The following is a 23388-nucleotide window of genomic DNA, read 5'->3' as shown; positions in this document are numbered from 1 at the left end:
CAGATCTCCCGATGTCCCTGCTCTCAAATGTTGTGTTTGTGCTTCCCCTTCTCTCCCCATCTTGTCTACCGCTACCCTTATTTTATGTTTTGTGTGTCTGTTTGATTTTCTGTGTGATAAATGTTAGCTCTTTCACGAGCCTCGATCCTGTATACAAAAAAAAAAAAAAGAAGTTATTCCCTGCACTCATGGCTGGCTAACTTCCTCCATACTCTTACAGCTAGCATACCTGGGCATTTCTCAGCAATACTATGACGCTATAACTCTTATCTCTCATAAGGCATTGTTATCCAGACATTCCTGTGTATTCTCAACTTCCATTAAAGTGCTGTAACATTTTAAACTTTTGATTACAATGTTCAACATCTTTCAGTTGTAATACTTTGCTCTCATTCAGGCTTTTTTGTCTCTACAGATCCAGTGAGGACACTCCGCCTTGGCTTTTCATCTCTGCGGGGATTTTCGAGCCGCACTTCCCTTACCCGAGATGAGCGGCCAGCTGTCTTAGAACTAGTGGGACGTGCATCTTCTTCGCCACCCACAACACCTGGGATTTCTCTGGCCCCACCTGCCAACCTCTGGTCTGGTCATGAACCAACTGCTTACCACACACTGGAGGAAAACACTGAACGAAGTTTGGATTGTACCGAACACTCACCAATCTTGTTTACTTCACCAAAAGCTCAGGAAGAGCGAGCATCAGAACATGGCTCAGAATCCAGCTTTACAAAATCTAGGTATGGTCTATCTTTGTGGTACATTGAATCATATTTCCCCTGTATGTTTGCATGTTTGCATTTCAATTGTCTTTCATAGGTCCTATCCAATGGGGATCTTTTTGTTGAGTCATGACATCCAGCACCCCTTTACCATTATGGGATTTTTTGCCATAAACAAGTGCACATTCTTGCTTTGCTTGGTCAATAATCCATACATAGATTGACACTTTCAATTTTCAAAATCTAAAATGGTTCCCTTATCTCATTAATTTACAACATTATATTTGATTGGCCTGTTTGGTGAATTAATCTGGCCACAAAGCCCATGGTTCAGGAATCCCACATTAAAATCCCATATACTATGATAAATTTATTCATTTTCTATTGATGTCCTTGTTATTCAAGTAAAGTACTGTCGGACCTCGAAATTTGCGGTCCCAACATTCGCGGATCCCTGCGTATTCATGGTTGATAATATGCGACCTGCTTCTACATTCGCGGGCGTGTGCTTCGCGTATTCATGATTTTTTGCGGACACAAAAAAAAAAACATCTCCCACCCACTGCGTACATGATGCTTCTCAAAGCCTCTTCCACGCATTATGCATAAACCATTTCCAGCCATGCATAAACCATTTCCAGCCATGCATAAACCATTTCCAGCCATGCATAAACCATTTCCCACCAGCCGTGCACATTGCAGTTCTAAAAGCATCATCCACACATCACGCATGAAGCTGGTGTACGTGCTGAACCACGTGATTCGACTTTTCATTGGTTTTTCACGGGATTTTTTTATTTTCCCCTATGAATCGCGAACCGCCGGGAACCTATCCACCCTTTTCCCATTGAAACACTGCCCCCACATTCGCAGAGTCGACATTCGTGGCATTTTCCACAACGTATTCCCCACAAATGTCAGAGTCTGACAGTACATTGATGGCTCCTCAGTCCTCATATCCATGTCCTGCATGCAACAATTTGTGTACAAGCTCCACCACGACCCTTTAAATCACTTTGTTAGATTTCTTTTTTAAACAACCCATGATTACAGATTCTGGTAGAATGCTTAATGCTTTTATATTCTGTTTCAAGTAAACTGTCAGTAATATAATCAATATGCATATTTCTGATCTTTTTCATTGACTTTCCTACTGCAAGCTTATGGTTCGGGGCAGAAATATCTGAATAAGTTACAACCTAGCAAATTATATTAAAAAACTGGGACAGCAAAATAAATGTTACATAGCAGAACTAGAACGCCACTCAGTAGAGCACATACTCCCGCCGTGGGTCAAGTTGGAATAGTACGATTTCACAAAAGTTTGAGGGAGTAGTTCAGTGACAACACAAGACAAGACAACACAAGACAGACACTGCACAGATATATATTTAGAATATTTATAGAAGATAATGTTAAAAAAAAAAGAAGTCAATTTCACTTACATTTTCGGATTCAGCGTTCAATTCCATAGAAGTGAGTGTATTTTGAGGCACGTGTGACTTCAAATAAAATTGTAAGCCAGGAAAAACGTTCGTTTCATTCCTTAGGGATACAACATGTAAAACTGGCCCAAACGTCAAAACAAAACTCGCTCATTTTAGGTCGTACAAGCTAATGCGACCACTCATTCTTCTGGGAAGAATCCCGTGCACATGCTTGTCACACTTATAACTCACCTAAGTCTTTATAAGTTCATCAAATACTGACACCGCGATTGACATTCGCTGAGGTAAATGTTGATATCTCTTCTGAGGTAAAAAAAAAAACAACAACCAAAAAAACAGTTTTAAAGCATTATACGTATCAAACGATACATTTTATGAAACGGGGAAACCGAATGCACACTTTGGTGGTTTTAAAATCACAGAATATGTTTTTATTAGAAAAAAAAAAGAACCTTGAAGACGATGCTGCTAATAAAATACACCGCTCTAACGCATAACCACGAGTTTAAACTACATTTACAACAAATATGAAAACTATTTTCATATCACAATGTTAAATATAGAATATATAGAAGATAATGTTAAAAAAAAAATGAGCCCTGTCTTCCAATGGTAAACAATCCTTCAAAAAATTCCTGGATCCGGAATAATATCCTGAGCTTCACCAAAAACTAATCAATTCTTCCTTATCTCAAGTTAGTGGGGCGGCTTAGCCCAAATATTCAAAAGAATTGTGCATTTTGTGAAACAAGCACCAAATTTGGCACATATGTACATTAATATATTGCGAACATTTTCAGATATTGGGCCACTTGAAATTCCGTAATTTTTTTTTTCAAATTTTTTCAAATTTCGTAATTTCAAATTTTTCGGGTGACACCGTCACAATTTCGGTCTTCGAGGCCGGCCGATAGGCAAAGTGTGACCGGAAGGGACGAGGTTCTCCTGACCACGTGGCCCTCGATCTGGGAAGCGAGAGGCGTTCCATTAGTGGACGTGCCCCTCACGCCCGACTTTTGGGCGGCCCCGGCAGGCCGTTTGTTTTGACGTTCCGTGACAAGCCCCGCACCCCCACCTCCGGGCCGACCGGAAGCTTGTGCTGAGTACATCATACCTGAACAACTCAGTGAGGCAGAACACAGCAGTGCACACCAGGGTGACCCCTTCAGTGCATAAACCAATTAACCTGTCCACTGCAGGGCATATAGAAATGAAGTTATTTTCTGCATATAATAATAATATAAGTTCAGTTCTATATAACAATTTCTGTTATCACCACTACCACTACAACTACCACTACTACAAGCTTTGTCTGGAATTTTGTGGACTAACAGACAAACAGACATACAGACAAGCTGGGATCAAAACATTACCTCCTTCCACCATTGAGTGTAGAGGTAAACATCATGGAAATTATATCATGCCCTAGATTTAATTCATGCTTACCCGTGTATTTGCTTCACTGGTTCACAAGGTCTTTTGCATACATGTAATTCAGACTCTCGTCTTCATTGCTGACCACACAATGTTCGCAACATATTAATGTACATTTGTGCCAAATTTGGTGCTTGTATCACAAAATGCACAATTTTTTTGAATATTTGGGCTAAGCCGCCCCACTATATCGGCCGGCCTCGAAGACCGAAATTGTGACGGTGTCACCCGAAAAATTTGAAATTACGAAATTTGAAAAAAATTGAAAAAAAAAATTACGGAATTTCAAGTGGCCCAATATCTGAAAATGTTCGCAACATATTAATGTACATTTGTGCCAAATTTGGTGCTTGTATCACAAAATGCACAACAGGTTTGCTATGCTGCTACACTAAGTGTACACTAAGTGCTACACTAAGTGCTACACTACACTACACTACATCCCACCAACTTTCATCCAAATCCGTTCAGAACTTTTCCAGATATCTTGTTCACAGACGAACACACACACACACACACACACACACACACACACACACACACACACACACACACACACACACACACACACGATCGAATGCATTACTCCCTAGCGGGAGTAATAATCGTCAAGAGACTTAACCAGCCGGGTATACCATTAGAACTGGTATTTAAAATTTGTTTTATCAATAATTCAGAGATATTGGATATAATTAAATGTAGGGGAATACAAAGTGCTTCAAGAACTTAATCAAGGAGGTTGTGTAATAATAATTTTACACTATTGTATATTTTGTGCTTTGGTAAAATTCCAGGAATAATGATTGCAATATTGAATGATGCATTTATCTCCAGTTGATACTACGTGAGTTGAAATGCAATTAAGCAAACACTTTGTGACCCTTTTATGAAATAAATTTGAATACCTTGTATTTCAACAAAATGCGTGAACATTTTCAGGAACTTCAGAGTATCAAAAAATAATGCTTACCTTTATAAATCAGCTACAGCAAAAATAATGTTTTGCAAAGAAACTCTAAAAAAAACAAAAAACATAAACACCTCTGTAAAACACCTCTTATGATCCTCATTGGCTTTGCAATGTGACTTTAGTCGTTATTTTCTCTCTTTCACTTGCACATCTGCTATAGATCCCAGGAGAGCTGTGGGAGCCACCGCCGGGCTTCATCTGGTGAAGCTTGTGAGTCAAAGACTTGGGCTGAAGTCTCGTACAAGGCTTTCCGCACGCGACAGACCAGCTCAGGTACCGGACATGCCTGGGATCACTTGGTTCCTCATCCACATGTCAGTTCAGGTATAAAAATGCATTTCTGCCTTTTCTTTGCAAATGATCCACGACACGTGTCACTGAGATTGTACCTTGAATAAGGCTTGTTATGGTACTTCTCAATAGCTGTGTGTATTTCTAACGCAAAGTTAATTTTAATTGCAACACAATTTTGAGATGTTTGTTTTGCAAGGCACATTTTCTTAGGAAGAGAATAGCATGAAAATGTAAAATATAATTTTATATTTCTAAAGACAGTCATACAACCACTTTCCGTCTCTATAGGGCCAGCTTCCGCAGTCCATTGCAGGGTTTTATGATCAACCATTGTGCCATTTTCAACTGAAATTACCTTCTCATGCACCATTTCCTGTAATTGGCATCACAGGCTTCCTATGATAGTTTACTTCCTTCTGTTTGCCAGGGCTATGCTTTATTAGCGTTGGCGAGATATCTCGTTTAATGGCTTGGTGTCATCTTGTGTTCAGCATTTGGTTTAAGCAGCTGAATGAGATTGTAGATGTCAAAAAAGTTTTTTGGAGTTGTGTTTTTGTATTCTATTGAGAAAAAAAAAAACAATGAGGCTGTTGAGCTCAAAAGGTTTGTATAGATTTATCTTTAGGTAGCCTTTTCCATTTTATTTTGTTTTATTCCCTTTGTCTTTTCTTTCTTTTGCATTCAGTAATAATTTAATACTTTTTTTTTTTTTTTACCAAAAGGGGGTTATTTCCAATTGAATATTTTGAGTTTGAATTATTTGTTAGGTTATTTGAATATTTTCCAAATATTTCCAATTATTTCCATTCTGGAGCACTTCCAATCTGAAAAAAAACATCAAGCAAAATTATTTGTTTTCCATGCACCAATTAAAACCCAGCCATTCAGAGTATTGCCTGATCACATCAAACAGGTTGAAGAACAAGGACTAAGCTTAAGCCTTTTGCTGGAGTTCTCAAAGGAACTTGCACTGCCTTTCACCTGCAGTAGTTTTCATTTCCCTTGATTTTAAATGAAATGCATCTTTGACATGGTCATACTCAAAAACAATGAAATATTTATATAATAATAATAATTCATTTATTTTGTATAGCGCTTTTCATGAAGCCCAAAGGCGCTTTGACAGAGTGCAAAACATAATGCATAACAAAACATGAAAACAACAATTGCAAAAAGACAAGAATCAATAGGGAAATATTTAAAGCAAAAGGAGGGAGAAGGAGAAGTGATAGTCAGGGGTTAAATGCTGTGGGTTGAATGTTGAATGCAGTGCTGAACAGGTGGGTCTTGAGTGATGTTTTGAATGTGGTGAGTGAGGAGGAGTCTCTGATGGTGTGAGGTAGTGAGTTCCAGAGGGTGGGAGCAGCGATGGAGAAGGCCCTGTCCCCCCAGGATCTGAATTTGGTCCGGATGGGGGGGAGGGGGTCAGGAGGTTGGTACCAGCAGAGCGGAGGTTGCGGGTGGGAGTGTGTCTGTCTGGAGAGGTTGCGGGTGGGAGTGTGCCTATGATTTTTCTTTTCATTCGTGATGCTTTCAAGTGGTCTCACGTAACCCTGTGTCTGAAAAAAGAAAAATTCACCAAATAAACTCGAAAACTCCATCAGGATCCAGACGATAGACATGCTCTATAAAAATATAAATAAATAAATGCACCTTCACAGGCTATCGTGGAATTGACTCAGCAAATATTCAGCGGAAGTGAGGAACCTTATTCTCGTCAACTGTCAAATGTAAAGGCAGCCATTTGCTGGTGTGACAAAAGGTGCAGAAGCTTCACAGCGCGAGCAATTTGCGATGAAGTATCATGTGTGTGTGGCAAGGCCACGAAAAAAACAGGGCTGTTAGAAATCGTCAATCCGTCATGCGTGGCACTATTGAAAACACAGCAGTTTTGCTCTCCCGTGGTGCTGACGGAGAACAGGCTGACAAAGACACTTTTCACTAGCGTCACTGATGCACCCGATGTTTACCACAACTTACAAGTGTTGGAGAATTATTGTCGGAAACTTTGCTTCTCATTTTAATTGGGCTAATTTGAATATAATTGGGTTAATTTGAATCTTATTTGATTGTGGAACTGTGATAAGCGAGTATGTTTTTTATTATTAGCACATTAAGAATTTAATGATTTGAAAAGTGTTGTTTATTCAATTACCTTTTATTAATGGTTTGCTGTGCTTTGCAGAATAATTTTTTGAGACATTGTTGTTATTGTGGACTTATGTAGGTATATGACGTGAAAAATCTGTTAGGTTAATGCATATTTTTTGGAAAATCAAATGAAAGACCAAATACTGCATTGGAGTCATCAGAAGGAACCTGAACAAACAAAGAGCAAAGATGGAGTCAATAGGAGAAACCTGGACAGGATTCGGGTTTCAGCCGCTAATCCTCTACCCTCAAATCCATCCAGGCGCAGCCAAGTGAGCCTCATTCAAAAAAAGCTAAGTGAGTGTAAGGTTATATTGAACCCAGTCGGAAAGCATGGGGGAACCTGAACCAACGCAAACAACAACAACAAAATAAACGATACATTCCTGGAGCAAACTGTAAGGATGAAGTACATCTGAAAATCTTGCGTGAAGACCATGATAGTAAGCATCTGAGACCTTAGGCTTAGAAGGACCGGGATATAAGGTCCATTGACTGGGTCAATGATGACTTCATGGACAACGCCACTTTTTTGGTGGGGGGGGGGGGGGGGGGGGATTGAGGGGGTTTACAGGAATGAAGCTCATGGAAGGGCAAAATGGAACTGACCGTGGGCCAAACGTCAAGGGAATGAAGGAACAGGGAGGTAAGAGAAGGAGCAGGGGTGGAAACAAACTTGCATGTAAGATGGTTGGGATCAGAAAGATAATGCAGTTAATCTACAGGAGGAAAATTGACAAGGTAAGGGGTCAGAATTTGGGGTGACAAGAGATGACAGTGCACTGCTTAATTGAAGTTCTGGAGGGAAGAGTGAGACAGAACAGCCGCTGGAAGGTGGTTTTATTGATGGGAGAAGCGTGAAATAAAAGTGTTGAGGTATGTAGTCAACCTGGATTCTGGAAGTTTAACCAGGAGGGGGTTACTGAAAGAACGCATGCATGCTCGAGTAGCTGGGGAGGGTCGGAGAACTGAGAGAGAGCAAAGGGAGAAATGTTGGAGAATAAACTGCAGAAAACAGAGAGACCACCAATCTGCCTGCACTGGGAGAGCAACAGGCCCTGTGGTTCGGCCTCATCATGGAAGATTCCAATAATGTTGCGGATTTTTAAATTCCACAGAATCCAGGATAGACAGATGTGCTGCTAGGGTGCCAGCCCACAGTGGAGAGCAGCACTCCATCGAGCTCCAGATAAAGGCTTTGTAGGTTGTGAGTAGCTCTGATCTTCCAAGGAAAGATTTGGATTTACTAAGGATGTCCATTGCCCAGTGTGTAGCTTCCTTTAATGGTTAGCTTTGCCATGGGGTCAGCCCAGAAAAGGTCATGGCTGATGAGGAGGTCTACAAGTTCAACAGGCTGAACCTCTTCCAGTGGATGACAATTAAATAGATAAGTTGATTCGGTTGATGATCATTCTGGAGTGATAGGGTGAGATTGTGACATTTTCCGAGATTGATGGACAGGTTCCATTTATCAGACCAGGGTTTAATAATTTCCAGATCAGCAGATAAAGAGACACATCTTAGCAGAGGGATGGGGGTACTGTACGACACAATTATCCTGAGACTTTGAAAGTTACTGGAGATGGGGAATACTTGTGACATCAAGGCATGAATGGTGACGGGGCAGGCATAATAGACAATGTACAAAGGTGGCTTGGGATAGATCATTGTCAAAGTTAGTGTTTATTGAATTTTGGCTTTGTGTGAGGCTTGTGAGAGGAAGTTGTGGGAGAGCCGAGATAGGAGTTGACAGAGAGAACATTGCAGTTGCGATTTTGTAAGAGAGAAATGAGCAAGTGCAGCTTCACTGCCTGGATCGGTCGCCAGAGATATAGAATGAGGCCGTCTGTAATCGGGTTCTTACTTTTACTCCTTCCACTGCAACGTTGTAGCTGACGAGTGTATTTCAGTGCCCGCAATATAAGCTTCGACATGTCATGTCCTTGCATGCACTGTATCACCGTGCTGCTTCCTTCAAAACTATCCTGCCAGTCCATTCTTGCAGATACACCTGTTTCTGCTAAGGGAACGACTACCTTGGAAAGTTCAAATCTCCTGAAAGAGGCTTGTACTTTTGACTTTATGCCCTATTTGGTTGCTGATACTAGTTATCATCAGGATGTGACTGTAATACAGTAGTCTACCAACTTCCTAAAACTGCTTGTTGTCTTCTGACCGACATCAGATACGTCACCTCTTCCTTAGACACTGGAAGCTACACTGCCTCACTCACTGCGAGTTATAATCACTCCTCTCTCTCTCACTCCATATCTATTCAATTCTTTATACTCCGGTGCTTTTTAACATACACCGGCCCTGTAATGTCAAGTGTTGTATTTAGATAATGTATGGTTGCTTCAGCTTTTACGTCATTAAGTGGTTGAGATAATATAGTGGTTCTTGTTATTGTAATAGAGGCATTTTTGAAACTAGGCATTGCAATTTGGTCGGTCCTCTGTGTGCTCGTTTGGCCTCCAAATTGCTCAGTTATTCCAGCCATCAATTGCCTTCAAGCTCAGTGGTGTAATGCCTGCTTCAGGGATGTGATTTTACCATTCCCTCTTTCAGAGATGTGGCTATCCCTCCAATCGCGCACTCAACCACTGGGCGAACGATAGTTTTTACCTTTTGTTATTCATTTCTTACTATGACTTACCTTAATTATCAAATCCTTTTGTACTTCATTTTTATTATCACTCTTTTAATTAAGTTTATACAATCTTAAAATGTGAATATTTTACATTGTTTATTCTTTTTAATTTTTCTCCTCTTGCTTTTTTCGTTTTATTATACAATTGCATCTTTAATATCCATACTCGCCTTTTTAATTTGTTTTGGGAAATACCTGCTCACATTTGAATGTTTTACCTAGCCTGGTGTTGGCTTAGCGGTTAGGGTGCCGGCTTGGGATCCTAGGATCCTGGGTTTGAATCCCGGTCGATCGCTGAATTAATGCCAGGGGGGTTGACTCAGCATGTCATCCTTCCGAGGTCGGCAAATTGAGTACCAGCTTGCTGGGATGAATGATCCCGGTGTGTACCCCGATTTAGAATAGGTACACCGTATCCCTGCGCATCGTAAAAGCATGACCAAGGGTTGGCGTCAGGAAGGGCATCCGGCCATAAAAACATTGCCTCAAACATGGAACCATGATTGTCATGGGGCCTGAAAGGCTAACCCCCGCTCTAGCGGGGAAAATGGCCTTAAAACGATCATTCATTCATTCATTCATTTGAATGTTTTACCTCCATTTACCTTTGGTTTTCACCCCTGTCTGTCTGTTTGTCTGTAAGCAGGATATCTCAAATGGACAGATTCTGACGAAAGTTGGTGGACAGGTTGGGTGTGTGACAAGGACACGTTGGTTAGATTTTAGTGAAAATCTGGATCCGGATTAGCACAAAACTTGGTGGATGAGTTGAGTATGTGACAAGAACAAGCCGATTAGATTTTGGTGAAGGTACCGATTCAGATCCGGCCTATCAGTGGGCTACAAAATGTAAACTGCCCTGCCTGAACGGCACACACAGGTATGCGCTCTACCGAGTGTCGTTCTAGTTTATATATTTTTCAGGGTCATATCTGGTTGGAGTTTTTGATCGTTTTTTTCACCTTTCTGAGTTTGACTTGGACCTTTGCCACAAAGAGTTCATGATCTGTCCCACAGTCTACACCTGGCAGTGTGTTGGCAGATTGCACAGCACTTCTCCATCTTTTATTGATTAGAATGTAGTCAATCAGATTTCTATGTTGCCTATCAGGTGAAGTCCATGTGTGCAGTCTGGACGTGTGTTCTTTGAACCATATTTTTGCAATTCCGAGATCATTCTGCACAAAGAACTCCAGCATTTGCTCCACTGGCTCATTTCAGATACCAAGTCCGTGCTTTCCTGCAATCCCTGGTGCTCCTGCTTCTCCAATCTTTGCATTCCAGCCTCCCATAATAATTAAAACATCTCCATTAGGCACCTATTCTACCGGTTTCCGCAACTTTCCATAAAAGTCCTCCACATTGTCTGCATCTGCTGCAGATGGTGGAACATGCAATATATCTGAACAATGGTGATGTTCACTGGATGGCTTTTTAACTTCACCGATGCTAACCTGTCATTGACCACGTTATATCCCAGTACTGACTATCGTATTCTTATTGCAAATCACTGCCACTCCATTTATTTTACAGGTTTCTTGACCAGAAAAAAACACTTTGCAATTGGCAGATTAAAACTGCCCCACACCAGTCCATCAAAGTTCATTTATTCCTAAAATTTTAAGTTCTAGTCCTCTCCATATCTCTTTATTACACCTAACCTTCCTTGAATCATTGATCTTACATTCCATGTCCCTTCAATTCCATCTTTAGCATTGTCTTTCTATCAATCATGGTATTCAATTTGCAAAATAAATTATTGATCAGGTATCCATGTTCCTGGTGTTGGTGTAGCGGCTAGGGTGCCGGCTTAGGATCCTAGGATCCTGGGTTCGAATCCCGGTCGATCGCTGAATTAACGCCAGGGGGGTTGACTCAGCCTGTCATCCTTCCGAGGTCGGCTAATTGAGTACCAGTTCACTGGTAATTCCCTGTTTGTCGTTAAAGGCGGCAAAAAGGGTTGGCGTCAGGAAGGGCATCCGGCCGTAAAACATTGCTTCAAAAAGGGGACCGAAAAACAACAACAACCACGGTTCCCGAAAAAGGCCAACCCCCGCTTTGCGGGGAAAAATGGCCTCTAAAGGTGGTTTTTTATTATTTTTTTATCCATGTTCCACGCTTTTGCAGGGTGAACTTCAAGTTCTTGTATTTTTTTTTCTCGCTTGCCATTTCTCTCTTTGGGTCAATAATGCTTCGATATTTAGCAAGGCACTACATTACCTCATTCACCCTCATAATTAATAGGAGTAAGACAAAAACAATTTAAAGTACATTGTCTAGATATCTACCAACAGCAAGATAGATAAGATGAAAGATGATAAAACAATTAATTACAATTCAGAACCTAATACATTATCTGAACTCCCTACTGTCATTACACCATGTGCCCTTCTTGTCTGCATTTCCCCATAATTTCAATGTAATATTTTTGGCCATAACTTTGCCCTTATTCAATTGTCATGTTAGTAATTTTGGAAGTTTTAGTTTGTATCTTGACCACCACTTGTTTAATTCCTCCAATAATTTTGAGACTGTAAACAGCTCAGTTAACATTCATAGCATCTATACATAAAGACTATTTCACTGTGATTCCGATATCCCATCTGCAGTTATCGAAAACCAGGCTCTTGACAGACCACCCCAATTAATGGCTTTGCCAAAAACTGCTTCAGAAGAAACAGAATATTTAAAAATCTTCATCCTGGCTTTGACAACTGTATAATTTTCTCTTGTTTTCACCCCATTTAGCTTTCTACATCGCTGATTGTGGTGACACCATTGTCTAAGTAATATCATTGGTCCTTTAAATCGGGAGACATGTGGTTGATATGTAAGGACGGGATGCATAAGAGGTGAATCATAGAATAATTGTTTGATTTGTGTGTTTGGAATAAAGGTTTGTGTACCTTTCCTTCACTGTGGTTAATCTGTAAAGCTACAAGAAATATTGTTGCATTGCAATGTCTTGTAAACAGAAGCTGTCAGATGACATAATGATCATATTTCCCTTCACGCTTTATTCTGGGGGTTATGCATCTACAAATGGGTTCCTGAGCTGAGTGGGTTGGGTAAACTTGTGATTGACTGCACAGGAAATGCAGGAAAACCGCAGAAAAATTGTAAACATAAATCTCAGCAGTGGTCATCAATGTACAGGTAGTGGACAAAAAAAATGGAAACACCAAAGTAAAGTCACTTCATTGGGCATTGGGCCACTACGTGCGGCCAGTGCAGCTTGTATGCCCCATGGTATAGAGCACACCAGTGTCTCAAATTCTGTAGGAGGGATGCGACACCATTCATCACGAAGGAGTCAACTAACTCCCACCTGTTTGATGGAGGTGGAAAATGCTGTCTCAGGTGTCATCCGGAATACACTACTCACAATAAGTTAGGGATATTGTGGGAGTGAGTTTATTTTTTTTATAGGGGTTAGGGTTATGGTATTGAAATCAAGAATGCTGTGTTTTTTCACACTCATTAATAACCATAGAATTAGGACCAACAACTTTTTTCAACATAATTAATACACAAAATCAACCACACCGAAGAACCTGCCAATATCCCTAACTTATTGTGAGTAGTGGATTCCATAAATGCTCGATTTGGTTCAGATCTTGTGACTGAGAAGGCCATAACATATGGATAACATCAGTGTCATGCTCATCAAACCATTGGCTGGGTGACCACACATGGTCTGTGGATGGGGGCATTGGGGGGTCTCCTCTTGTTTTTTTTTTTTTTTTTTTTTTTTTTTTGTATACAAGATCGAGGCTCGTGAAAGAGCGAACATTAATCACACAGAAAGACAAACCGACACATAAAACATATAACATCGGGAGCGGTAGACAAGATGGGGAGAGAGGGGGAAGGACACAAACACAACATTTGAGAGCAGGGACCGAGAGACATGGAGACATCGAGAGATCTGAGAGAGGGCGAGGGCTTTGGGGGGGGGGGGGGCATGGGAAGGGGGCGGTGGGAGAGGTATAAAACATATGGACACTGCCAGGACTTCCAGGAAAGAAGTTGGAATTTCAAACAAGGTGGATCTGGGGTGAATTAGCGGGGGTAGAAAAGATCAAGGTTTTGGATTTTTTTTTTTTTTTTTTTTTTTTTTTTTTTTTTGTATACAAGATCGAGGCTCGTGAAAGAGCTAACATTAATCACACAAAAAGACAAACCGACACACAAAACACAAAAAACAAGGGGAGGCGGTAGACAAGATGGGGAGAGAGGGGGAAGGACACAAAAGAGAGGGGGAAGGACACAAACACAACATTTGAGAGCAGGGACATCGGGAGGACTTGGGGGGAGGTGGGAGAGGATTAAAACATATGAACACTGCAAGGACTCTGGGGTGAATTACCGGGGGTAGAAAAGATCAAGGTTTTCGATGGGGGAAGATAAGAGATGGTGGTGAACAGCTGTTTTAAAGACCTGGAGGGAGGAGTGGGATTGAAGGGAGTGGGGGAGTTTGTTCCAGAGGCGGGAGAAAAGGGGAATGAAAGAGTGAAGGTGAGCAGAGAGCCTAGACTTTGGCAGTTTAACCAGAAGAGGGTTGCAGGCAGATCTTGTGCGACCTGAAGGAATATTGGGGGGACAGAGCACAGAGAGAGCTGGGGGAGCAAGGCCGGAGAGGAGTCGGTAGAAGACAGAAAGACCACCAACCTGCCTGCGGTGAGTGAGTGAAAGGCCCTCGGCGTTGACTACATCGCAGGAGATTCCAATGATTCTGAAAGCTTTGGCCTCAACAGCGTGAAGCCGAGCAAGGTGTGAGGCAGGAGCACCAGCCCAGAGGGGGGAACAGTATTCCATTGAGCTGCGGATGAAAGCCTTGTATGTGGTGAGGAGCTCAGGTGTGCCAAGGAAGGACTTCGCACGACGGAGGATGCCCAGTCGGCGACTGGCTTTGGAGGCCAGCTTGGAAATGTGGTTTTCCCAAGAAAGATCATGGCAGATAGTGAGACCCAAAAGCTTGAGCGACAGAACTTCTTTGAGAGGATTGTTGAGAAAGTAGATGGGAGGGTTGTCCAGTCGGTCCTTTCGGAGAGACATTGTAAGAGTGTGAGATTTGTCAGGATTGAAAGACATGTTCCACTTGTTTGACCAGTCTGTGATTTTGTCCAGGTCTGCAGAGAGTGAGGAGGCTGCAGACTGCCGATCTGAGGGATGAGGAATGGAGCGACAGAGAGTAGAGTCGTCAGCAAAGAGATAGAGAGGATTTTCAAGAGAGTCAGAGAGATCATTGATGAAGACCAGAAAAAGCACAGGGCCCAGAACACTACCTTGGGGAACTCCAGCCTGAACAGGAAGAGGAGATGAGAGAAACCCATTCGGGGCCACACGTTGACTACGACCAGAGAGGAAGTCCGCCAGCCATGCGTGGAGATTTCCATGGATACCAAAGGAGGAGAGTTTGGAGAGCAGAGCAGGGTGCCAGACCGTATCGAAGGCACGTGAAATGTCAAGGGAGACAGCTCTAATTTCCTGTTTGGCGTTGAGGACCTCCATCCATTGTTGAGAAAGCAGAAGCAGCATGTCCAGAGTAGAGTGACCAGGTCTGAAACCAAATTGATGATCAGAGATCAAGCCATTGGAGAAGAGGAAAGATTTAATATCTGAAGCAATGATGGATTCCATGACTTTGCTGATAATTGGGAGAAGGCTGATTGGTCTGTAGTTGCTGGGATCTGTTTTTGCACCTTTTTTGTGCAAAGCGGTGATGTTGGCTGATTTCCAAGCAGATGGCAGATGACCTTGAGCAAAAGAGAGGGTGAAGAGAACAGAAAGAGGGAGTGAAAGTGCAGAAGCACATGATTTTAGGACCCGTGGGCTGATGCCGTCAGGACCAGTTGCAGAATCAGAGTCGAGGGTTGCCAGAAACTTTTCCACCTTGTCAGGAGGAAAGGACACAGAGTCCAGGAGCAGCTGGGTACGACTGGGTACGGTGGGTACAGAGAGGGATGGGTTTGGGACACAAGATTTAGAGGCAAACACAGAGTTGAGGCATTCAGCTTTTTCACGTGCGGAGTCAGCCGTTAAGCCGTTTGAGGTGAGGGAGGGGATGGAGGGGGAACAAACACCAGAAACAGAAAAAGATAAGAGATGGTGGTGAACAGCTGTTTTAAAGACCTGGAGGGAGGAGTGGGATTGAAGGGAGTGAGGGAGTTTGTTCCAGAGGCGGGAGAAAAGAGGAATGAAAGAGTGAAGGTGAGCAGAGAGCCGAGATTTCGGCAGTTTAACCATCAGAGGGTTGCTGGCAGATCTTGTGCGACCTGTAGGAATATTTGGGGGACAGAGCACAGAGAGAGCTGGGGGTGCAAGGCCGGAGAGGAGTTGGTAGAAGACAGAAAGACCACCTACCTGCCTGCGGTGAGTGAGTGAAAGGCCCTCAGAGATAGCTTCATCGCGGGAGATTCCAATAATTCTGAAAGCTTTGGTTTCAACAGCGTGAAGCCGAGCTAGGTGTGAGGCAGGAGCACCGGCCCATAGGGGAGAACAGTATTCCATTGAATTTGCAGCCATTATTATAGGCAACCAGGCCTGTGCAGCATTTTTATACATGACCCTAAGCATGATGGGATGGTATTTGCTTAATTAACACATGGGCCACACCTGTATGGAAGCCGTTGCTTGGTGTCCCTCATTTACCCAGGTGTTTCCATTTTTTGTCCACTACCTGTAGATCTTTAAAGATTTTCACTCTTTAACCTGAAGATTAATGTCGGTCTCAAAAGATATTTGTTAATATGTCCTTTTCTTTCTCTTTCTTTCTCTTTCCTCGACCCTCACACTAGTTTCTCGTTCTTGGATGATGGGCGGTAAGGATTAAGATCTATTTGTGCCTTTAATACTGTCTTCTTTCACTGAAATGTCGCCTTTATTTTCATACGATAGCTTATTTTCTGAATGTGTTGACCTTTGTGTATTGAATCTTAAAATAAGACTTTTGAGTTATTAATGCAGCCAATATTGTCATGGTTTAGATTTATTTTTTGAATTTTGTTGCCATATTTTAAAACATGATAAATGGACATGATGGTTGCAAATTACAGATCGACTCAATTTTTACTTTTCAACACAGATGACATCATCACACATTAATACGATTTTGAAGAGGTACTGCTCATTGAACATGGATCAGATTTATCGCGGATACATTTTTAACAATTTTATTTATATCTTACAGCAGTTTCCAAAAGTTTTGGGGTGTGTGTGGAGCACTTGCAAACGACCAAAATTTTGCGGACCACATTGTAGGACTATCATAGTGACACCATTCATTTATTTCAGAGGTTCCTTATCTGCTGATATCTTATTTTTTACAACATCTACGAATATAATAATCATAGGCTTCCACAAACAATAATTGTTTCTGACGTGCAGCAAGTCACAACGTGTGATGTAATATGGGGATTCAGGAAAGCAGTTTTTTTTTTCTTTTCACGAACCCCCACCAATGCCTTCACTGACTCCGAGGAGTCTGCAGGCCACTAGTTAGAAACCACTAATAGGGAGTAAAATAAATGCTTAAATATTTATTTATGAAAAACAACAATGGGAACATTTCACGTTTCCTTGCCATAATGATCATACAGTATGTACCCATCGATATTAGTTTGGTAACCACAATCAAGTTGAATTGCATCTTCAAATTGTAAGTAAACATTTAATCGAGTCACTAAAAATCCAACATGCTGTGTGCATATATATATATACGTCTTCCACTGGAAATCGTTTATTGAAAAAGTAGTTTGCATCGAAGAAGGCATATGATTAAACTCTAACACTTCATGCATGACTTGAATCGTCTATTTCTAGCTGCTTCTGAAGTGAGAATGGTCTCTTTCAAAATGTTTTGAGTGTCATTTATTTCGGAGAACTTGCTCATATATGGTAAAAAGGTAAAATTGATGAAAAGTAAAATATGTATTTTTAAATATCACCTTGTCATACTTTGCTGAAATTATGTTTCAAACATTGCTGCAATACTACATTTTTTACTTTGGACGAGAAGTATTGGGACTCCCCACCCAAACTTGAAATGAACACTCCAATCAACATGCAACCTTATTTATGTTAAAGGTTTATCGTATCAAATCTGCTTTTTGAAAAGGGGAAGGCCAAAACTGTTTGGAAAGACATGGGAAGGTAAAAAGTTCCAGAGTTTGGCAGTGCAGGGGATGAAATGAACATCATAACGGCTTACCCCTGAGTTTCCAATAGCCACACAATAATCATACAATGTAGTAGCTTGTCGAGTATTCCGTGGTCTCGCTAATGACGGAGGTACACAATCAGCAAGTTCTTGGGAGCAGAAAATGAAATAATATCTGCAGAAAAGAGAAAGTTGCGTTGTAATTCGAGCGGGTCGAGTTTTGAGGTCAGATTGCGAGAGTTGATCAATCGGATTACTTTGGATTCATTTCTGTCCAGTAAGTATACACAAAGAATTAAGTTAAGCACCCCTACACAACGAATTAAGGTAAGCACCCCCTAATATATATTCTTTGTGTATATGTATACATTGGCATATATTCTAAGGTATGTGAGAACAAATAATGATTGGTATGACATTAGCAATTATCCATTGATGAAATTGAGTGATCAAAGTGAAAAAAAGTGATTGGTTGAGTCAGTGATCCGATCACGTGGGTCCTACACACGTTATTGACGCAAAGATCGCTAGAGGTCTTCTCAGAACAATGACTGTACGTTAGAAAACATAAACGTCATCCACACTGTCCGTGATGGACCTATAGCTCCATACTTAAATTGAGGTGAAAATATGCCTAAAATTCCCAAAAAATTTCACCTTAAATTATTCAGAATAAAATATTGAAAACGGCATGATTGTTATGTTTTTATGTGACCATAATATCACTTCTCCAGAAAATATAGCAATATCATGGGTATATTACACTGTTTTGACGACAACAAACTTGTAATGTGCGAGGTTGTAAAAAAACGGGGGGGGTGCTTAACTTAATTCTTTGTGTATATGTGGAGCTACAACCTCCCCAGATGTGAGAGCAGTTTTCTGTACAAGGACAAATCAATCTTTTATATAGTTGAAGCAACTGTTGAGAGGAGAAGAATCTTCGACATCTGAACAGGACTCCCAGTTTATTTGAGGCAGACTTAGCTGGTTGTGTAATGTGTGGATTCCAGGATAAATTTGTTATTATAGTAATACTCATACGTCTATCATATCACATGGTGTAATTGTGGAGCTTTCAAAGGAGATTGGAGCATTGAGAGGAGTTTTAGAGAGGGAGATGCGAAGAAATTGAGTTTTAGAAGCATTAAACTTAACTGGATTACATTTGCCCCACTGGGAAATCTTGTCCAAATCCGTATTTAAAGAGATGGCTTTGATGAAATGAGATGTAGATTGAGTGAGAGTAGATGGAGCAGATGGGGGAACCATGGAGGAATGTAATGTCGAGTCCTCAGCATACGAGTGCATTTGGTTCTTTGTAAAAGAGAGCTCATTGATAAAAAGAAGTAACAGTGTTGGAGACAGAACCCTGATGGACACGGCTATTGATAAGGACGGAGGGAGGTGTTGAACCATCAATAATTATGGAGGTAGATAGAATGGTCGGAGAGAAAGCCCGATATGAGACAGCAGTGAAGTGGGAAAGCCAAGAGGGAAGCTGGCATATTAGACCCCGATGCCAAACTCTGTCAAAGGTATTTGAGAAAAAACAAGGCCTACAACAAAGGATTCCCCAAATTCTCTCAGAGAATAGGCCCAGACATTTGTCATGTAAGAAAGGATATCACCGGTACATCTTGCCTTGCGGAAGCAATATTGATGGTCAGATTGAAGTTTGTGATATTCAAGATGTTTCTGGTTGACATGTTTCTGGTCATTGTAACCAATTCCTCAAGAGGAAATGGTTATGGAAATAGTAGAAGTAAAATAGTAAAATAGTAAAAGACTTTGGAAATAGTAGAAGTCAGAGCAATAGGATGGTAGTTTCAAGGGTTTGAATGATCACCCCTCTTTAAAATAGGCTAAGGCATGTTTCCAAGAAAGAGGAGAAGTTGGGGTTTTTAAACAAAAAGGAAACAAACGAGCAAGCACGGGTGCAAGTTCTGACGCACGCTCCTTCAAGACACGAGAAGGAATGCCACCTGGTCCACATGCCTTGCTTGTGTCCACATATCCAGATAATCAGAGTGATTTTTTGACTTCATGAAAAGAGATCATAGGGATGGGCATATGATTGGTAAGGGGTACATCAGGGGGAAATGGAATGATAGAATCACCCAGTGTGGACCTAGAGGAGAAAAGAGAGCCAAAAGGAATTGCTTTGTCAGTCGGAGAGACAGCGATATTATCATTGGAACAGAAAAGCGAAGGAAAGGTAGAGCGACAGAAGTTGTTGGAGATACTTTTAGCTTTGGACAAGAAAAATCTATTGGAGGAAGAAGATGAAAGATTGTCACATTTATTTTGGATAAAGGAATGCTTTGCCTCACAAGTAACATGTTTGCAATGATTTCTGGCAGATATGAAAGCTGAATGCAACTTGGAGGAAGAAGAGTTTTTCCATGTCCAATATGCCACGTCCCTTGCACAAATGGCCACAGAGCATTGAACCATTAATTGGTAGGAGAGAGAGACTTGAAAGAGAAGGGGATATAAGTCTCCATTCCTGCAACAATAACTTCAGCTATACGTTCAGCAGAGATAGAGGCATTGCCCGAGGAGAGGCAGTAGTCTTTCCAGGGAAAATCAGAAAAGAAGCTTCGTAAACCAGTCCATTCAGTGCTATTGAAATGCCAATACTGGTGTTTTGTCGGAGCAGTCGGAGGAGAAGGAGTGGTAAGTAAAGTGATGTTTACAACGTTGTGGTCAGAAGAACCAATTGGAGGTGAAATTGTGTATCTGTAACGCAACGGATTGGAGGTGAAGAACAAATACAAAGTATTGGAAGAGTGGTCATGATGATCTGGGATATCAGTAGGATGGTTGATAATTTGTTCCGAATCATTGAGAATGGAAAATGTAAGAGCTTCAACTTCCCTAACATCCATATGGGAAGATTTCCTTTGAACCAGAATCGTGAGTGAAGGTTGTAGTTTGAAATGCTGTTACTAGTGACAGTCAAGAGACTGACCTGACATGAATGTACAAACCTGCATATGTACATTTTCACCACAGTGTAAAGCAGCAATTTCTTTGTAAAGCGTGTTCCTGTGAAATTTTGCGTAACACTGCATTGCCAGCTATTGGAAGGGCCAGCACGACAAAAACACTTTTTACCGTAGTACTGTACTTGTGAAAAATTGGTTTATGGCCAACATTGAAAATTTGCAGTAGTTATCCCAGAGCCCTGACATAAACTCAATATAACTACATTTGGACGTCTTTGAATGATATCTGATAGCCTGAGTGAACAGACCACAATCCGCTATGAACTTGCACTTGCTTTGAAAGAGGAAATAGCCTAATATTACATCCTGTCTGCCAACATATGGCACAAAGTGTCTGTGACAGTGGCACAAACCCTGTTTTTTTATTTATTTTGTCAAAAATTTTCACAACCCCTCTAATGTCTTACCACTTGAGCAAGTCCTGAATGAATTCAGGCTGGAATGAGTTAAATCCCAAACCAAATTCTACATTTCCCACTTACAGTGCGGCAGGTAGCACTGGGTTACATGGTAGCACTGGAATCCATATCAGAGAGTAATACTCCATTGAGCTACTGGCAAAAGCCTTGTAGACTGTAAGTAGCTCTGATTGTCCAAGGAAAGACTTGGATCGAATAAACCGTAATGTCATAATAACTCTGCATACCTCCTTAGGTTGTTGTATTTTCGATATGTAATAGCATGAGGATAATTCAATGGTAGTTAGCTCATCTACCAAGCTGTATTCTTCTGAGTCTCTATTATGCCTCCCCTATATACCTATAGCATAAGGGATTGCTTATCGCTGTTATATGGTTTGTTTCTACAATTGGCGCCCCCCAATTCTTTGTGGTACCACATCATTTCTTATGGCGCTTTTCCACCGCGGTACCGTACTGTAACCAAAATCCGTTTTTTCGTTTTTCCATTGCCAAGCGAACTGTGCAGTACCTGAGTACCCGTGCTAAATTTGGTCCCTGCTATGCATAGGTACCAAGCGACCCGAACCCGGACCGATGGGTGGAGCTAAATTTGGTTCCTGCTATGCATAGGTACCAAGCGAGCCGAACGCGGACCTATGGGTGGAGCTAAATTTAGTTCCTGCTATGCACGTATCCCCCCCCCCCCCTTCCCACGCCCCCCCCCCCCCCCAAGCCCTCTCCCTCCCACACATCTCCCTGCTCTCAAATGTTATGTTTGTGTGCTTCCCCTTCTCTCCCCATCTTGTCTTCTGCTCCCTCTTTCTATATATTTTGTTTGTCTGGTTGATTTGTTTGTGAAATAAATGTTAGATCTTTCACGAGCCTCGATTCAGTATACAACACAACAACAACATGCATTTTAAAGGCCATTTTCCCTGCTAGAGCGGGGGTTAGCCTTGCGGTCCCCATGACAATCTTCTCCATTTTGCCCTATTTTCTGCATCTCTCCTTGTTAACCCCCTTGCCCGCATTTCTTCTTCCACCATCTTTGGCCAAGTCTTTCTCGGTCTTCCCCGTCCTCTACTTCCTTCTACATTCATTTCCATCACTCTTTTCAACCAGTCACTTTCATCCTTCCTCAACACATGACCAAACCTTCTCAACCTGTTCCTCTTCACAGCATCCATCACAGGCTCTATTCCCATCATCTTTCGCAATTCATCATTTGTCTTCCTCTCTCTCAACGATACTCCGCACATCCGTCGAACCATTCGCATTTCCACCCTTTCCAACCTTCGTTGCTGCTCTACGTTCATTACCCATGTCTCGCTCCCATAAATCATAACACTTCTCACACATGCAGCATACACCTTTCCCTTCAGCTTCAACGACACTCCCCTCATCATCAGCACGCCACTCAATTCCCGAAACTTCTTCCATGCACATCTCACTCGAGCAACCGTTGCCGAGTCTGATCCACCTTCTCCATTCAGCATGTCTCCGAGGTAGCAAAATGTTTTCACACCTTCCAGCTTCACGCCGTCTCCAAGATCCAACTCAACATTTCCTCCATCTGCAGCTCCCTCAGTGCACACCTTACATTTGAATGTAGCTGCCACACTGGTTAATGACCCTCTCAGACCACTACATTTTTGATGAACCCACTCAGCGCACATTGTACACTGAATGGAGTTCACTCCGACACCCTTCCTGCACACAGCACAGGGCCACTTCCCAGTTCTTTCCACCTCACCACATGCTTTACCACTTGCCATCACCTTCGTCTTTCCGATATTCACCTTCAGACCTTTTGTCTCCATACATTCCTTCCACGTGTTCATCTTTTCCTTCAGTCCATCCATACTTTCCGCAATCAACACCAGATCATCTGCATACAACAACTCCCACGGTAAACCCTCCTTTACGTTCTGAGCCAGCACCTCCATCACAGCTACAAATAGTAGTGGACTTAGTACCGACCCCTGATGCACTCCCACCTTCACCTCAAACTCACCACTGTTCCCGTCCTTCGTCCTTACAGCTGTGCGCGCTCTTTTGTACATTGCCATCACTACTCTGATCAACCATTCCTCCACTCCTAACTTCCTCAATGCCCATGTCAATACTTTGTGTGGAACCCGATCGAATG

General features: G+C 41.8%; 1 protein-coding gene across 1 annotated transcript in view; it reads left to right on the top strand.

Annotated features, from left to right (window-relative positions):
- Nucleotides 1-4822: 4822 nt before the first annotated feature.
- The window catches only part of KCNH6 (potassium voltage-gated channel subfamily H member 6), a 262729-nt gene continuing 244163 nt past the window's right edge, over nucleotides 4823-23388 (top strand). Inside the window, exon 1 of the mRNA XM_078782688.1 lies at nucleotides 4823-4895. The gene's annotated coding sequence lies outside the window, so the exon portion shown is untranslated. The remainder of the gene's footprint in view (nucleotides 4896-23388) is intronic.

This window comes from Myxine glutinosa, chromosome 7 (genome assembly GCF_964187855.1).
Source record: "Myxine glutinosa chromosome 7, kmMyxGlut1.1, whole genome shotgun sequence".
In the NCBI taxonomy this organism is placed as follows: Eukaryota; Metazoa; Chordata; class Myxini; order Myxiniformes; family Myxinidae; genus Myxine; species Myxine glutinosa.
This window is presented reverse-complemented; position numbering and strand designations above follow the sequence as displayed.